We start from the raw sequence: 18,968 nt of genomic DNA, 5'->3' as shown, positions 1-18,968 counted from the left end.
TTCTTGACCAAGGAGTGGAACCAGGGTCTCCTGTGTTGCACGCAGATTCTTTACCAACTGAGCTATCAGGGAAGCCCAAAGTGCAAGACTCTCAGTCATGTCTGACTCTTTGCAAACCCATGGACTGTAGCCCATGGAATTCTCCAAGCCAGAATACTGGAGTGGGTAGCCTTTCCCTTCTCCGTATCCCATGTGCTACGTTAATTCATGGTCAGGTCTCCTCAAAAGCAAATCCTTACAGTTGGATATACACAGACTAGAAGCTTCCCTGGTGGCTCAGACAGTAAAGAATCTGTCTGCAATGCGGGAGACCCAGATTTGATCCCTGGGTTGGGAAGATCTCCTGGAGAAGGAAATGGCTACCGACTCCAGTATTCTTGCCTAGAGAATCCCATGGTCAGAGTAGCCTGGAGGGCTATAGTCCATGGGGTCATAAAGAATCAGACATGATTGAGCAACTAACATTTTATGACTTTATACTCAAACTAGGTTAGTATACTTTTCTAGCAGGACATTTTAGTGACTTTGTAACATCACACTCATAATATCTTAGGGGAAGGGAGTTTTGGAATCATCCAGCCCTATCATTTGGCTTGTAGATGAAGTTGCTGAGGTCTCAAAGTATGAGATGCCTTACCCGAGGTTTCAGAGCCAGACAGGATTAGGCATCTTTAAGTCACAGCCCTCTGTGCATCTTTAGATTGACTTACTCCCACTTCCAATAAAAAGGGGGAAATGTTTTTCTTAAAGTACTCTAAAACATCAAGTACTTGTTATAAATATTTAGGACCACAAATCAAATTGTTGTTGTTGCTATTCAGTCACTAAGTCATGTCTGACTCTTTGCAATCTCATGGACTGAAACATGCCAGGCTTTCCTGTCCTTCACTGTCTCCCAGAGTTGGCTCAAACTCATGTCCGTTGAGTTAGTGATGCCATCCAACCATCTCATTCTCTGTCACCCTCTTCTCCTCTTGCCCTCTGTCTTTCCCAGCATCAGGATCTTTTCCAATAAGTCAGTTCTTCGCATCAGGTGGCCAAGTATTGTAACTTCAGCTTCAGCATCAATCCTTCCAATGAATATTCGGAGTTGATTTCCTTTTAGGATTGACTGATTTGACCTCCTTGCTGTCCAGGGGACTCTAAAGGAACATATGAAATTAAAATGTGCAAAACAATCACATTTCCCCCCCCAAAAAAATCACATTTCACTAATAAAAATCAGCCTTAGCTTCCACATTCATTATACATGAGACACTATGATGATTTATTTAACATCTGAAAAAATATTGAAAATTTACTAAAGACCTGAAAAACTGAAAATGCACAAAATGAGAGTCATCTTGAAGAAATATATGGTATAAATCCAAAAGGAAGACATCTGCACATGTGTATCCCTGCTTACTCAGCTCTCTGCTACCCATCTGTTCCCTATTGAGCTTTTTTCCACCATGTCCCCTCCCTGCTCCTTATTAGTTTGACAGAGGCTTATAAGTCAAGAGGTTATCATCCAATAGACTTCTGCTCAACATGAACAATGTAATTCTCTAATTAAATGCACCATTGTGCATATTTCACAGATTATCTTCATTTTTCCCCTTATGACTGTGATCTTCACTACTTTCAAATCTTAAGGTGATTCATTTGACTTTTTTCTTTTTTCATCTGATTCAGAAGACATCCATTCCTCTGAACCAGTTTACCTTGCTCAAGCCCTCATCTCTATATCCTACTCTGAGCAGCCTTGGGACTTGAAGTATCCTACATGAAGATGTTTTGCATAAAGAAGACAATAGATATAGCAACATACTTTAACTTTATTAATGTGTATGTTTCTAAAGTAATACTCTATGTTGCATATTGTATTCCCTGGGGAAAGTATTCAGACTGAGGTTTTGCAGGGAGTTTATTAAGAATGCTCTTGGGAACCATACCTGTGACAGAATGGAGGAATTAGGATGGCCTGAGGGAGAAATCAGAGGCAAGAGAACTATGTCTTCATAGCCTCACACTGACCAATATGTGTTGCCTCTGGAAACTTAAGGGTGGGAGGTATACCCTGGGCTTCCCCAGTGACCCAGCAGTAAAGAGTCCTCCTGCGATGCAGGAGACATGGGTTCAATCCCTGGGTTGGGAAGATACCCTGGAGAAGGAAATGGCAATCCACTCCAGTTTCTTGCCTGGAGTGTTCCATGGACAGAGGAGCCTGGCGGGCTACACAAAGGTGACTCCATGGACCATGGACCTTAGCCAAGGTGAAGCCCAGACATAAGCTCAGGTGAAAGCTATCAGCAGCCAACACTTACAAGAGGTAGGGTAATGAGTGGTAGGTTGAGTCCTAAAGTTGATCTGGACAGGACACCCCAGCATCACATCAGCCCCCATTTATACTGGTTATGTCTGTAAGTTTCACATAATATGCTCAAGGAATAGCACTTCCTGTATCCGCTCGGGGTTTTCCTAGAAAATTTACAGGAGAAGATTAGTGGGATGAGCCGTAACTCTGGCTGCTTCAGCTGGTCACAGGGCTACAACTTAACATTTCTGTTTTCTACTAACCTTTCTAGATTCCACTTAGGTCTGGCTAGCACCTCAGCCTGGATGGTTTACTTGTTTTTTTTTTTTTTTTTGCTTTTATTTTATTTTTTTTAGTGTGTAATTTTTTTTTTTTTTTAACATTCTGATATTTTATTGTAAAACTTATGGGAATTATTATTTTTTTTTTTTCATGTGTTCCCCATCCTGAACCCTCCTCCCTCCTCCCTCCCCATATCATCCCTCTGGGTCGTCCCAGTGCACCAGCCCTAAGCATCCAGCATCGTGCATTGAACCTGGACTGGCATCTCGTTTCATACATGACATTTCACATGTTTCAATGCCATTCTCCCAATCTTCCCACCCTCTCCCTCTCCCACAGAGTCCATAAGCCTGTTCTATACATCAGTGTCTCTTTTGCTGTCTCGTATACAGGGTTATCATTACCATCTTTCTAAATTCCATATATATGCGTTAGTATACTGTATTGGTGTTTGTCCTTCTGGCTTACTTCACTCTGTATAATAGGCTCCAGTTTCATCCACCTCATTAGAACTGATTCAAATGTATTCTTTTTAATGGCTGAGTAATACTCCATTGTGTATATGTACCACAGCTTTCTTACTTGTTAAGATAACTCAGACCCTAGTCTCCGTGGGGTCTGAGCCTTGGATAACATGGTATATAGCTGCGAATTTGCTCCTTTACAATCAAAATGGTGCCAGGGAGAAGCTTGTCAAGTTTACCTGGGCACCAGCAGGTTCTTCCATGCCTTCATTGTGCAATAGCTCACCTACTTATTGCACGTGATTAGGCCAGTCATGCCTCCCAGGATGTAACTCTCTTTGCCAACTAGTCTCAGCACAAGAAGCATAAAGTGAATGGGCAGCCCCCATAGCTTAAAGCTCAGTGGCATCCTTGCTGTGTCCTGTGATGGAAGCATTCCTGCCTGGGAACCAGAAGTTTTAAACCTGCAGAGCCCTGTGTTGAGTGGAAGAGAAACACACATTCCTCAGGTGCATCACTGAGAGTGAGGGTAAGCTGGGCACTCCTGTTTTCACTCCTTGTTTCCTGGACATTTGTTTCTACCTTTTAAGAAGACAGCACCATTAGCAGATCATTGATTTAGAGTGTTCTATAACATTTTGGAGGAAGAGACCCATTTTCTCAGGGTGTTACTTGACCTCTGGGGCTTTAGCTGAGCCTTCATCAGGTCATGGCATCATTATCCTGTTTTGGCATCTTCTAGATGGCATAGTAAGTGATAGCACCAGTGGATTGCATGGTCCTGTGACCATTTGAAAGTCTACAGGATCCTATGTCAGGTGATCAAACGCTGGAAGCTCTTGGAACCTTAAAGTAGATAGGCAGTGCAGGCAGGAAAAACCAACCCAAACTGGAAAGTATGCTGATTCCATTCAGGTTGAGTTGCTGCCCATTCCAGTGTGAAAAAATCTAATTCGATCAATGAGATTCACAGCCACATACTGTGAAGAATACCCAGGGATCAGACCCCATAAAGACTAGGGTCTGACTTATCCTAGCAAGTGAACCATCCAGGCTATGAGGTGCTAGCCAAACATAAGTGAAATCTACATCTTTATTTGAAAGACCTTTCCCATGTTCCTTTTCTGAAAACCTGGGGTTTATTTTTGGGAAAAGAAACTGCAGCTGGACCTCTCCTGTTGTGTGTGTGTGTGTGTGTGTTTATTTTAATTCTTCCACTTATAGTGCTGTAATTTTAAGGTAATCACTTAGCTTCTTTGACCTTAAGATTTTATATCAGTAAGTGCATAGTCCTTTTCCTCCTTATCTTCACATATTATTGTGAAAAACCCAGACACTCTGCTAATGTGGAAGGGATAGCTTTATAGTTGTATCATGTCTAGAGATAAGAGAACAGTACCAAGGGGAGAACTAGAGAAAAACAACACAAAAACCTTTTTTTTTTCTTTCAAACCATGTCCCAATTCACCTTGTGCCACGATCATGCACATTTTAAAGAGAATAAGGAAAATGCAACTGCCTAGTTTTGTTTTAAAACAGACAGGGGCTGTGCCTGCATAGCAACCAGGAAAAGATGGAAAAGGGCATGTTTCAGCTGACGGTCCATATGCTTGCTGATATTCACAGTGTAAACAAAGCAGCTGGGTGGTTGACTGCATCTCCCATTCATCACTGAGACACTTGGCCTTGTGTGGACAAAATTGCAAGTTGATGATGGGGAGAAAAAAATCCATATATAGAGAAAAACAGAATTATACATAATTCCAGTCTGGTATGTTGGAGTATAAATGTCTCTCTTTGTACCCTCATAATGAGTGGGAGTCTTAGGCAGCCTATTATAACAGCAGGGCAGCCATAAAGACAGTAGGGATATAAATGATGACAGGATAGTCTTCCATTCTACTGCGGATCACCAGAGGGGAAACTTTTAAAATAAAATAGACTTCCCTGGTGGTCCAGTGTTTAAGACTCTGAGCTTCCATTGTAGGGGGCATGGGTTCAATCCCTGGTGGGGGAACTAGGATCCCGCATGCTATATGGCACAGCCAAAAAAGAAAAATTAGACTTCTGTCTACATTGGTATGCCTCTACTTATTTTCATCTTATATTTTTTTCATATTGTGGTCTCTCCAGAAGGCATATAAAAATGCAATTACTAGAGAAGGAACCCATAGACACTTGCTTCTTTTCATAGCAGCTGAAAATGACGAGACTGGAAACCCCTTGAGGTATGATGCTCCTGAGTGAAAAGCCTCTGGCACTTTAACTAAGACTTAAATCAATGTATCCAGATTTCAGATCAGGATGGGATGCTTAGGGGATTTGGTCTCATTTATCACCTACCTTCAACCATGCAGAGGGAGAAGGAAAACCAAATATTTGTCTAAAGGGAGGAGGAGAAGGAAGTAAACCTTCTCTTTCTTCTTTTCTATTTCTATAGCCTTGTAGGAACTTTGGAAATATGATTGCTTATTTAAAAATTAATTTACCCAGGGTTATGATTAACCAGACATTTATCAGGCAATCTATATTTTCTTTTGGGGGTTTTCATATTTGTTAATATCAATTATTAAACACACATGAATTAACTTGATTTGAAATACAGTGTAACTTTACTATGCTGCTGCTAAGTTGCTTCAGTCGTGTCCGACTCTGTGTGACCCCATAGACAGAGTCCCTGGGATTCTCCAGGCAAGAACACTGGAGTAGGTTGCCATTTCCTTCTCCAATGCATGAAAGTGAAAAGTAAAAGTGAAGTCGCTCAGTCAAGTCCAACTCTTCATGACCCCATGGACTGCAGCCCACCAGGCTCCTCCGTCCATGGGATTTTCCAGGCAAGAGTACTGGAGTGGGGTGCCATTGCCTTCTCCAAAGTATCTGTTAATCATTTAGTGTGTGCTTGTGTATGTACCAGGCACTGGAGAACCTAAACAGTGTCTGGAGAAATAGTTCCTGGTGCTTTGCTGTCTCCTTGTCTCTCATTCACTCCCCAACCTCTTGCCATATCAGCTGAGTGGAATTTCTCTTGGCAAGGTCAATGATGACCCATTTGTTGATGAAATCAATAAACAATCCTTATCTTATTTGACCTTTCTGGAGCATTCTACAGTTTTGACCAGTGTCCCCTTCTTAAACAGCCTCTTCCCTGGCCAATGGGTTACCATGTTACCTGGCTTTTCTACTACTTCTCTCTGATGCCTCATTTTAGGTCCTTAGCATGTTTCCCCCTCCTCTGCTAATCCCCAAAATGTTGGTATTTTATCAGGGTTCTCTAGATCCCTCCTCTCCTTTCCCCTCCCCTCCCCTCTCTACTCTTTTCTTTCTATTCAATCTCCTTGAGTTATCAGAGTCATTCCAATGGCTTTGTAATCCCTAATCCCATCTCTACTGTTAAGCCCCTTATCTATGTGTTCTTAAACTTATGTTTTCATTTGAATCTTCATGTCTGGACACCACTCCATATATCAAATTGCCCCATGGATGGCTCTCTCTGCTGTTTCCCAGATACTATAATCACGGAAAAACTAGTCTTCTCCCACATATTTGACTCATCTGTCAATTTTTTCACGGAATGGCACTAAAATCCAACCCATAGAATAAGCCAGGCATGGGTGGAGTGGTTAAATCTTTCTTCTCTGCACACTCGACTAATTACCAAGTTCTATGAGTTTTAACTAAGAAACATTTTAAGGTATGTTCACATGCTTCTTTTTCCCTGTTTCCTTCCTTACCCCAAATTGAGTACGAATATTTCTCCCCAGATTAATTCTTTATTTAAACATGCAACATTTGGAAGAGAGGACCAATACTGTCATTTTTATCAAGAAAATCTTGACATTAGCCAAACTAGAATAAAACAAGGCTCCACGGGATGGGCCACAGCATTTCTTCAAGTTTCTGTTATGACCACCTTTCAGTTCACATAGAGTTGGCTTCACATGAAAATTTGAGAAACTCTTCCATTTCATTTTTTCCCTCTCCTCTTTACTCTTCCAACCATCCCTTTGGTTCTTCTCCAGTGCCTTCAATTCAAGTGCCTTAAATTCCTGGAGATTCTGATAATGGCTCCTGATTCTATTCTGTCTGAGTGGCTACGGATGCAGAAACTTTCAGGAATTTCAGATACTTCAGACTATAAGCTAGACAGACACTTTTCTTTTGTCATCATTGAGTGCCTCTCTTGGCATAACTTTTCTCTACTCCTACACTATCCAAGTTTTTCTAAGATTCAGAGGATGTGGGAAGGCAGTATGACTTCAGTAATCTGTTCAAAGTTCTGCTCAACTCCTGATTTGCTCCTGTTCAATATTATCTTCCATTTGCACTTAGGATAAGCTTTGCGAAAGGTGGGTCCAGTCATGTCACTTCCCTGCTCCCATGGCATCCATTACCATTAAGGTAACCACCAAGCTCTTCAAACAGACCTGTCTACTTTCTTTCACTTTGTTGCTTGCCATGTCATTCTTCCTTCTCTCAGCCCCAGCTACACTAGATTCTTTCAAGCTCCATGCCATCTAGTTCTCCACTAGCTCCAGTCCTCTGTGTGTGCTGTTCCCTCTGTCTTAACACAGAGCTTGGAATCATTGCATCTCATTTTTTGGCTTGTCTCTAGTTCTCCTCCTTTCTACAAGCAGATAGGAGGAAAATGTGAGCTGGAGGTTCATATGGGCATTTGTTCATATCCTGTTTTATGTTTTGTTTTGTCTATTGGATCCTCCAGATAGCAGCAAGCCTGAAATTGAATTTCTGGTTTCCTGTGAATAAGAAAAGCACCTTCTGTCTAGGGAGCACTCTTCTTTCCCGTGTTCTGTTGACTGATGATTATCTTCAGGTGGGTGGCGGGATATAATTTCCGGCTAGAGTCTTGCCAGGAGATCTCCTGGCTGTAAAGCCAGGGACCCCACCTGTGCAGGTGCTATTAGGACACCTACAAGGAACTGGGAACTGGTATTTCAGTCTTAGTGTTTTTGTCAAAGAGATGTGGATGAGGGATTGTTTTAGCCAAAGGAATTAAATGCCTGTCAAGATACTATGCAACATTAATGTAGGGGAAAAAAAATTTTCATTCCTAGGAATTTTCTGAGCTTAGATTCAGTAAGTAGTTATTGGCATCACTATTTAGTAGGAGAGTTTCTATCAACAGAATTGATATATCTCAGGTTCCTAATTTAAATTATTTTTTTCCCTGTTAGCAAGAAGGATATTATTATCTGTTAGACTTGATGGTGGAAGCAAAACAGAAAGAAGCAGAGACTACAACATTGTGAGTTCAAGCAGTAAGTAGGAAAGAAAACAATCCCAGTGGAAAAAATTGGGTAAACTTGGTAAGTTTTCTGACTTACCTCTTCACAAAGGATTCCAACATTATGTAAGCAATTTCGTTTTTTCCTCTACATTCTCTATGGAATGCCTTTAATCCTTAAAGAAGCAGAGTTAGAACACAGGTTACTATTTTGGCCAGCTTTATTAATGATTCTTATAATTTTTCCTAGAGTTATGATGGGACTAAAGAAAATTAGCAACAAAATAAAAATGGGAGACACCATTTTACTTCTAGGAAGTAACTTATTTAAATCCTTTGTTGTTGTTGTTTAGTCACTAAGTCATGTCTGACTCTGTTGTAACCTCATGGACTGTAGCCTGCCAGGCTCCTCTGTCTATGGGATTTCCCAGGCAAGACTATGGAGTGGATTGCAGTTTCCTTCTCCAGAGGAATCTTCCCAACCCAGGGACCGAACTAGCATCCCTGTATTGACAGGCAGATTCTTTACCACTGAGCCACCTGGAAAGTCCAATTAATTCCTTACTTTTAAAAAAATATATGTTTGTCTCTTTCTTTGGAGTTGTTGGAACATGAAAAAAATATGAAGCAGTTTTACATGTTTTTTGTTTGTTTGTTTGTTTAACCTTCATTTCAGAAGGGTGTAATGACCTCCTACCCCTCAGTAACGGGTATTTTTGAGCCCTGATATGTAGCCTGGTACCAACATGGACTCTTAAAAATATCAGAGTGTCTGTTTACCATGGATATTCATGATTCTTGAAGATTCATGATTCATCTAGCTCCTGAGAGTTCTGCAGTGTTGAAGTTTTATGTCAAACTTATGATTATTTTACTCAGATTCCGAGCTCACACAAGCAATGAAGTCCAGAGGCATTAAGCATATTCATTTAGGCAGTCATTTCTGTCTTATCTATTGGTAACCTTTATTAGAGGGGTTAGCAAGTCGCTAAAATGAGACCGATTCTGACTTAATTATATTTCATTTCCCTTGAATCCACTTAAATGAAGGATTTTAAGCATTGAAGCATTAGCTAGCAATGAATTGCCCAGGCCTCTCTGAGAGAGATGGAAGGAGAAAGAAGAAAATCCAATGTCCAGTTTCTCCCTGACTGAACCGAGCTCCCCTAGGTGATATGCACTGGTTCTGTCTTTCTGTGAGAAGCTGCAGTTTTTTCTGGAGAGAACAGAAAAATACATAATAAGGGGGAAGCACCATATACTGTTTTCATTGCAGTTGACACAGTGTTGATTGCTGGTCCTGTGCTCCTTAGGCTCGGGACTGGAGCACTGGAAGTGCGTGCAGCTTGGGAGTAGGATGGGGCATCTGGGTTGTATGTACACAGCATTATGCACAAGTCTCGTATGCCCACACTTCAGACAGTTCTGACAGCCGCTGGGACAAACTATGTTTCCAGTATAATTATTCAAAGCCGAAAGCAGCCAGCAATTGTATTTACTATTGTGAATTATGTTCCAAGTCTTATTCTCTCTGAGATATTCATTTTAATGAGCTAAAGATGCTCATTTAAAAAAATAAGAGGTTTTGTGTGTAAGCATCTTCAAAAATGTTTTTATACTATGTGCTAGCATTACCACATTTCTTCCGGAACATATTTTGATTCTTAAGTTAGATCCTATTGTAGCCAAAACTCAGGTTTATAATATGTCTAAATGCTTTATTACTGTTCTCAAGACCCTGTTGTCTTCATCCACCAGGAGTAGACTGGATTTTGGAAATTATGGTAAATAGAGTCTTCTATGATATTTGTCTTCAGTCTTTCTGAAGATTATAGGTTGCCCAGTGAGTGAGATGACATGATGATAAAGATTTTTTTAGCTTAAGTTTTCAAAATCAAGGATGCTACAAAGCAGAGGAATCTCAGAGAATTGATATTCTTACTGAATCCATCTATCCATTAATTTAATTTTATTTTTTTTCAAGTATTTATTTATTTGGCTGTGTCAAGTCTTTGTTGCATCATGTAGGATCTTCCACTGTGGCACCCAGACTCTCTAGCTGTGGTATGGGTGCTTAGTATTATAGTTGCTAAGGCTCACAGGCTTAGCTGCTCTGAGACACATGGGATATTAGTTCCCTGACCAGGGATCAAACCCTCATCCACTGCATTGGAAGATGGATTCTTTACCACTGGACCACCAGGGAAGTCCCTCTATCCATTAATTTTAGGCTTTTTTTTTTGCTCCCTTTAAACATCTTATTCTTTCTGCCACCTTGTAGGAAGTGCTAACCAATGGCACAAATCACTAATGGCAGGAGCTAAATGAGATGTGTTTTCTCTTAATGCTCATTGAGAGTTTTGCACACCTTCACTGTAGCCATAACTTTTGTAATTATGTGAGTCTTCCCTCCAGCCCAGGGGTTGACAAACTGTAGTCTGCAGGCCAAATTCAACCCATTCCCTGTTTTTTTTTTTTTAAATAAAGTTTTGTTGATAACATATCTCCATGCATCTGTTTAATGTATGTATTGTCTATGACTGCTTTTGTGCTGCAGTGGCAGAGTTGAATAGTTGCAGCAGAGACTGTAAGGTGGCAGAGACCAAAGGTTAGACTCCAATGGGAAGGAAGCAAGGAGAGTAAGTGTGGAATCTTCAGAGACTCAATTCTTAATACCTGCACTGTCTGAGTGATTTAAAAAGCACCATAGAGTAGAGCAGAGGAATCAAGTCACCTACAATTACATTAGCAGAAAGGATTCCAGAAAGGGCCAACGCTAGGGGCCGGTATTGTAGAGGACTGAGCCTTTGAGAGAAGATGAAGAAAGACTGCTTGCTTGTACTTTTTGGCCCTCTCTTTCAGGTGAAAGTGAAGTCGCTTAGTCACGTCTGACTCTTTGTGACCCCATGGACTGTAGCCCACCAGGCTCCTCCGTCCATGGGATTCTCTAGGCAAGAATACTGGCGTGGGTTGCCATTTCCTTCTCCAGGGGATCTTCCCAACCCAGGGATAGAACCGAGGTCTCCCGCATCGCAGGCAGACGTGCTTCCCTGGTGGCTCAGAGGTTAAAGCGTCTGAATGAAATGCGGAAACCTGAGTTCAATCCCTGGGTCGGGAAGATCCCCTGGAAATGGCAACCCATGCCAGTATTTTTGCCTGGAGAATCCCATGGACGGAGGAGCCTGGTGAGCTACAGTCCATGGGGTTGCAAAGAGTCGGACATGACTGAGAGACTTCACTTTCACCAGGGAAGCAGTGGTGGTAATTAAAGGTCTGAGTGTGTCTTTTGCCAAGCAGGGATTAATGGAGGGTTAACCTGGGCCAAGGTGAAGCCTTGGGGGTGGGTGGAGATATGGTGAAAGGAAGCAAGAAGGGCTGCTTGACTGTCTCTGGGTCAGACTTCAGGGCTCTTTAAATTCTATACTGTTCAGCTTAGGTGGATAGGGAGCAGACAAGTATTTAGAACAGAAGCCATGGAAGTGGTAACGACTGTGCATTTGGCCAGTTTGGATCCTGTGTCATCTCTTGGGAATCACTTTGAAGCAGTGAGGATGTGGATTTGGGATGGTGCTAATTGAGCTGAGGGAACCTGAACATCTGCCAGAGCCAGCAATAGGAAACATCAACAGCTGGCTAATGACCTACAAATAATGCCTGCCTCAAATTGCAGTAACAATAGCTTTTTCACATAGTGGGTAGTAAATAGAAGACATTTATCCAGTAGCCTCTGAAAGTTCTTATGAGAAGAATAAAAAACTGACAGTGATCCAAGAAATAATCACTTATTAAAGGGGAATAATGTGCTCAGATTATATTTATAAAATGAGTTTATTATAGGGGCACTGAGTTTTCTGTCAGAAAAACTCATACCCCTAACAAAATATTGTAACTTCTGTAGCTAAATCAGTTGGCATATATATACATATATATATATAGCAGGATGGCCCATTTATTTGGCTCAGCATAGAATTTCATTTTCTAGTATACATTTTTAAAAAATTAAAAATAAACTAGAGTTCTACATTATGAGTCTCAACCAGGAGTTTGAAGTATTATAATCAAGTGATTTCATAGTCTCAAATAACCTGAAGCTATTCCCAGACTGTTTATTGATTCCTTTTGATTTATTTCCTGGTATTGTTATTCTTCTCTTCCACCACTGCTCCTCCAACCAGAGAGTACTGTGGCCAATATATATCCACAAGCAAGCACTGAGAGGAGATGGGTAAGCTGGAAAGGTTCATTAAATTTCCGGGACAATGGAGTCAAAATCACTGTGCCGGATTAGTCATTTACTGAAAGGCAAAACAATTTTCCTTTAGATTCTCTTGTTACCACCTCAGGGGTCCACAGAAATCTTCTGAGCCCTTTGTTGTTCTCACTTGTTCTGTTTCTTTTGAAGGATGAATGCGTTAGGTTTGTTTTTGTTACAATTTTGCTCAATATACTCTGAAATTAAATATGGAAAACACATAATTATGAAAGCAAGCAAAGCAATAATCATTTTCTATAAGATGCCAAAAGCCTACAATTGTGGCAGTGTGGCACACCTAGCTGAGATCATATTTGCATAGTGTTAATGCCAAAGTGATGTTTCCATGTGGCTCAAAGAATAGAAGGAATTATCATCCAAAATGTCTTGCAAACTATAAGCTACAGAAAACCAGCAGGTCCCTTCAGTGACCTGGGAAATGTATGTGTCTTCCCTTCTGAAATGACTTCTTTATTTTTTTAATTTTTTAAATCTAATGACCAATGAAAAATGACTCTCATAATATTTCTACTGTGATTTTTTTAAAGCGTTATTTGTTCAGATAAATGTCATATATTGTGTTTTGTTCTCGATACATCTCTTTAAAGTGTATCTTCATATGAAGATATTTTTGCTTTCAAGTGGCTTCAGTGTTCTAGATACTTCAAATGATTTGCCTAAGACACTCTGAAAGTGTTATTGCTGAATGACATGAACTCAGCTTCTGATTCACATTTTTCCCTAATGCAGAGAAAATCACTTTTTACCTGCCCCTAAAGTCTTCTATTTTCTTTTTCTTATTTTAATCCTAACTCTAAATACATACAATTTAAAAAATTCTAAATTATGCTTTAATCTTACTTTTACAATATGAGTGAAGCAGTTTATATCTGAGCCCTTGTCTGCTTTGATTTAATTACTTGTAAAGCCTTTTCTTTGGAAAATAATGTCTGCATGCAGTTGTTAATGAATCCAAACTCTGTCTGCTCATTGCACAACAGACAAATAATTGGGAGACAAGATGTTGAGGCAAGGAATAGTGACTTTATTCAGAAAGCTGGAGGTCCGAGAGGATGGCAGACTGATGTCCTAGATACCATCTTAGAGGGGGTGGTCTAGATGCCAGTTTCTTTTATAAAACACAGATGAAGAAGAGGGAAGGAAGTAAAGTAAAAAAGCCAATGTGTGTGTATGTGCACTCAGTTGTGTCTGATTCCTTGTGACCCGATGGGCTGTAGCCCGCTAGGCTTCTCTGTCCGTGCAATTTTCCAGGCAAGAATACTGGAGTGGGTTGCCATTTCTTTCTCTAGGGGATGTTCCCAACCCAGGGATCATCTCTTATGTCTTCTGCATTGGCAGGCAGATTCTTTACCACTGTGTCGACTACCACTGTGTCAACTGGGAAGTCCATTAGTCTTTTAAACTATCTCCGGCCTTGGCCAGCATTAGGGAAGTGAGTGAGTGAAGTTGCTCAGTCGTGTCAGACTCACCAGGCTCCTCCATCCATGGGATTTTCCAGGCAAGAGTACTGGAGTGGGTTGCCATTTCCTTCTCCAGAAGATCTTCCTGACCCAGGGATCGAACCGGGGTCTTCTGCATTATAGGCAGACGCTTTACCATCTGAGCCACCAGGAAAGCCCTAGCATTCCCCACAGACTGCAGCCTACCAGACTCCTCCATCCATGGGATTTTCCAGGCAGGAGTACTGGAGTGGGTTGCCATCGCCTTCTCCAACATTAGGGAGAGGATGTGTTAATTTCTTCTTTTCTGCAGCCAGTTCACATGTGGGCGGAGTCAGAATGTCTCCTTCTGAGCTGAACAAAGACACTTTAACGTTCAGGCAAAGGGGGCAGTTTTCCCATAGCAGATCGTATAGACAGCTTCCTTTTAGTGATTATAATAACAAAAGCAAGGAAAAGCAAAGATTAAAGTGAAAGAAACAGATCCAACACAGAATCAGAGTTTGTTCTTCCCTGTTACACAGTGAGAAGCTTTCATTAATGACAGCGGCAGTTAACACTTAGGAATCTACTGCAACCAGAACACTGACTTCTGTAGGAAGCTTGTATAGAAGAGGAAACTGAAGCTTAAAGAAATTTAAATAATTTATTCAAGGCTACATAGCCTAGTAAGTGATAGAACTGGGATTCAGACCCAGGTACTCTGAGTCTAGGGCCCAAACACTGAATATTACTTTGCTAGAGCTTGGCTGCATTTGGCCACTGATTGAACCTGTGCCCCTTGTAGTGGAAGCATGGAGTCCTAACCGCTGGACAACCAGGGAATTTCCTTAGCTACATTTTTTTGCATCTAAGTGGATGGGAATTTCTGTTTAGCTAAGTAGAGTTTGGCATAGCAGGCAGGTAAGAGAGTGTATGGACAGCTGGGGAGTATATGTTTCCTCAATGCTTTTCATCCAGTGTGTGCAGAAGGAAGCGCATATCAAAGGGTTTCTCTGTGGGTCTGTAAAGTTCTTCTAAACCTCATGGTCATCCTGGGAAACTGAAAGAACAAAGGGAAGTTCCACGGCCTTTGGATGTCTTGTTCTCATAGTCCTAATTACAGAATATTCTGCTTTTGAGAGATTGATGTTGGTCTTCCACATTATCCTTTCCTGTCTTCACTGAAATGTGACCAATGTTGTCTAGGCTAGTTTGTAACTTTGGTAAGAGCACAAAGTCTACCATCTGTTTTGACAAAGTCATGTAAGTCTTATGTGGTTACATTTCTATACAGGTTTATAACCTATTTTCTTGTCTTTCCCATCATATTCCCCTTCTGTTCTTATGCTTTTCTATAACACATTGTCATGCAGATGTTGTGCTAAACAGTAGCAACCCAGCGAAAAAAATTTTAGGTCCGGGGTAGCTACCAGGATAACTCAAGCAGACCCTCACACCAGGAGTGCTGGTATAGCCAGGCACCAGACATATGGACATGATAGTAGTCATGCTTATCAAAGCCTGGCCCAATAACGACAATTTAGTGATCCCAAACATGGAGGACAGTGCACCAGTGTTCCATGTTCCACAGTCATTTAGACAGACTTTAAGGTCATTGGAGAAAGCCAGCAAAAAGCATTCTAGGCTATGGAAAAGGAATGCTGTTCTTTAAAAATGCTTGTTCAAGATGCCTCCTGGTCAATACTAATGAAAAGTTTTGTTTCCAGTTTTCAGGATTACACAGATCTTTGAATTGTCCTTGCCATAACATTTTTCACCATGTAGTGGACCTCATATAAAAATTAAGCTGTCTGACTTGGAATCTTCTCTGAGCCCTATAGTTCAGTCGCTCAGTCGTGTTCGCAGCACGCCAGGCCTCCCTGTCCATCACCAACTCCCGGAGTTCACTCAGACTCACGTCCATCAAGTCAGTGATGCCATCCAGCCATCTCATCCTCTGTAGTCCCCTTCTCTTCTTGCCCCCAATCCCTTCCAGCATCAGAGTCTTTTCCAATAAGTCAACTCTTCGCATGAAGTGGCCAAAGTACTGGAGTTTCAGCTTTAGCATCATTCCTTCCAAAGAAATCCCAGAGCTGATCTCTTTCAGAATGGACTGGTTGGATCTCCTTGCAGTCCAAGGGACTCTCAAGAGTCTTCTCCAACACCACAGTTCAAAAGCATCAATTCTTTGGCGCTCAGCCTTCTTCACAGTCCAACTCTCATATCCATACATGACCACAGGAAAAACCATAGCCTTGACTAGACGGACCTTTGTTGGCAAAGTAATGTCTCTGCTTTTCAATATGCTATCTAAGTTGGTCATAACTTTCCTTCCAAGGAGTAAGCGTTTTTTAATTTCATGGCTGCAGTCACCATCTGCAGTGATTTTGGAGCCCCCAAAAGTAAAGTCTGACACTGTTTCCACTGTTTCCCCATCTATTTGCCTTGATGGTACCAGATGCCATGATCTTTGTTTCCTGAATGTTAAGTTTTAAGCCAACTTTTTCACTCTCCTCTTTCACCTTCATCAAGAGGCTTTTTAGTTCCTCTTCACTTTCTGCTGTAAGGGTAGTGTCATGTGTATGCTGCTGCTGCTAAGTCCCCCATCCCTGGGATTCTCCAGGCAAGAACACTGGAGTGGGTTGCCATTTCCTTCTCCAATGCATGAAAGTGAAAAGTGAAAGTGAAGTCGCTCAGTCATGTCCAACTCTTAGCAACCCCATGGACTGCAGCCCACCAGGCTTCTCCATCCATGGGATTTTCCAGGCAAAAGTACTGGAGTGGGGTGCCATTGCCTTCTCCGGTCATGTGCATATCTGAGGTTATTGATATTTCTCCTGGCAATCTGCCGGAAGATTGCTGGAATCAAGATTGCCGGGAGCCCTATAGCAATTGTGTAATTACCAGATAGTGAATGGCTGCTTTGCTGTGCACTCATGTTTACCTGACCATAGGGTTGTGAAAGTCAGAAAAATATAAAATATGTTCAAAATAATCCAAATTTGATACTTACAAAGGCAAATATAATGATATGTTTGTTCCAAAGAAATTCACACTTTTAAGCCTTTAAATTGCACTATTTTTTTTTTTTTGCCACTCCAGTTGACACCAAGAAATGAAAATACTTATAATTTCTTGTGTCAGGGAATTCCCTGGCATTCCAGTGGTTAGGACTTGGCGCTTTCACAGCCCTGGGCCCAAGGTTCAGCCCATGGTCAGGGAACTAAGATCCCACAAGCCACAAATATGTGTACATTTCTTATGGCAGTAGACCTTTATCCCTGCAGAATTTCATGTAAATTATTTCTGACAATTTCAACCAGAGATTAAACTTATTTCAAAGGATTTGTAAGCCTTGTTTCAAGTTTAAAAGCTAGAAATAAGTCTTTTTTTAATTATTATTATGGCAACTGAAGAGTTTACTTTACATTTTGTCTGTGTGTGCGCATGTTAGTTCAGTTGTGTCTGACTCTTTGTGATCCCATGGACCATAGCCCACAAGGCTCCTCTGTCCATGGAATTCTTCAGGCTGGAACACTGGAGGGGTAGATATTCCCTTCTCCAGGGGGTCTTCCTGACCCAGGGATCAAACCCAATCTCCTGCATTGCAGGCAGATCCTTTACTATCTGAACCACTAGGGAAGTCCTTAGTTTACCTTATACTCAATTGAAATCAGATCTTTTATACAAAAACATTGCTCTGTGATGATTTCTTATACCTGTGTTTTTTAGTGATACTGTTTGTATTCTACTATTTTGAGGAGACAGGTTTGTGTCTTACCCTTCAAACTTCTGAATATGTATTTTCAATTAGATACCTGGCAGTCTAAAGTGGGGCTCTAGTCCAGGGAACATGTATTTGTCACTGTAATTTATGTAGATCATTCATTTTTTTCTCTGTGTAGAAGTCTATTTATTTGGAACTTTTGTGACTCTAGTTCTAGGTCATGAAAATGATTAGTATGATCAGGTCATACTCTTAACAAAATTGGGAAGGACTAGAACTTTTCATTTAAATCTTTTTTCTTTCTTTTCTTACTCAGTATTCCCATCTTACTCACTGAGATACATCAGTGAACAGAGATACCAGTATGTCAGCCTCATCATAGCTTTTTTTTTTCATTTTTATCATCACACCCTCTGTTGCTCTTTTGAGTCATCATTCACAGAACAAATATTTTTGAGTATCTATAATATACTCAGTACTACCTAGTCCTCCAGTGGTTTTATAGCTTTCTCAAACTGCTTTTAGAGATGGAATTACAATAAGTCATAATTCTCAACTGTGAATAGAAGTCAACTTTACTTCTCTCTTCCAGGGATAATAAATCTGAAGTCTTACATAAATGTAGAGGTATTGGGTTTTCCTAAGGGAATTTGGTGTTAATCTGCAAATGACTAAATTATTTGTCTTAGTATCACTGTTTATGAGTAGGTGCATAGCCTCTCTGATATTCACAGCTAACTACAAGCTTGATAAAAGCATCTCAGGGATCTTGCTCTGTTCCACTTGTACTTAATAGAGTAGGAAATCTGAGGCCATAGACATTTTGAGTTGCCAAATGCCTCACATCAGATTTGTATAAAAATACATATCAGAACCTGGCTTTTTTTTTTTTTTTGACAAGCTGTGTGGCATGCAGGATCTTAGTCCCCTGACCAGGGATCGAACCCATGCCCCCTACAGTGAAAGGGCAGAGTCTAGTCTCAGTCTCAGTCCCCTGGACTGAGAACTTAGCTTTTCTGACTCTCTGCCATTTCCTATTCCAGGGGATCTTCCTGAACCAGGGATCAAACCCATGTCTGATTTGTGTAACTCTAACATGTTGGGTTTCCCAGGTGTTCCAGTGGTAAAGAATCTGCCTCCCAATGCTGGAGGGACAGGTTCAATCCCTGGGTTGGGAAGATGCCCTAGAGAAGGAAATGTCAACCCATTCTAGTATTCCTGCCTGGAAAATTCCATGGGCAGAGGAGCCTAGCAGAGTACAGT

At 41.0% G+C, this 18,968-nt stretch overlaps 1 non-coding gene across 1 annotated transcript; it reads right to left on the bottom strand.

The window, feature by feature from the left end:
* Positions 1-14,098: 14,098 nt before the first annotated feature.
* On the bottom strand, positions 14,099-14,171 carry TRNAY-AUA (transfer RNA tyrosine (anticodon AUA)). Its single transcript has one exon. It is a non-coding gene; the product is annotated as a tRNA-Tyr (tRNA).
* Positions 14,172-18,968: the final 4,797 nt, after the last annotated feature.

The sequence above is a fragment of the Bos taurus genome, chromosome 11 (genome assembly GCF_002263795.3).
Source record: "Bos taurus isolate L1 Dominette 01449 registration number 42190680 breed Hereford chromosome 11, ARS-UCD2.0, whole genome shotgun sequence".
Taxonomy (NCBI): domain Eukaryota; kingdom Metazoa; phylum Chordata; class Mammalia; order Artiodactyla; family Bovidae; genus Bos; species Bos taurus.
Note: the sequence above shows the minus strand (reverse complement) of the source record. Positions and strands in the feature narration are given on the sequence as shown.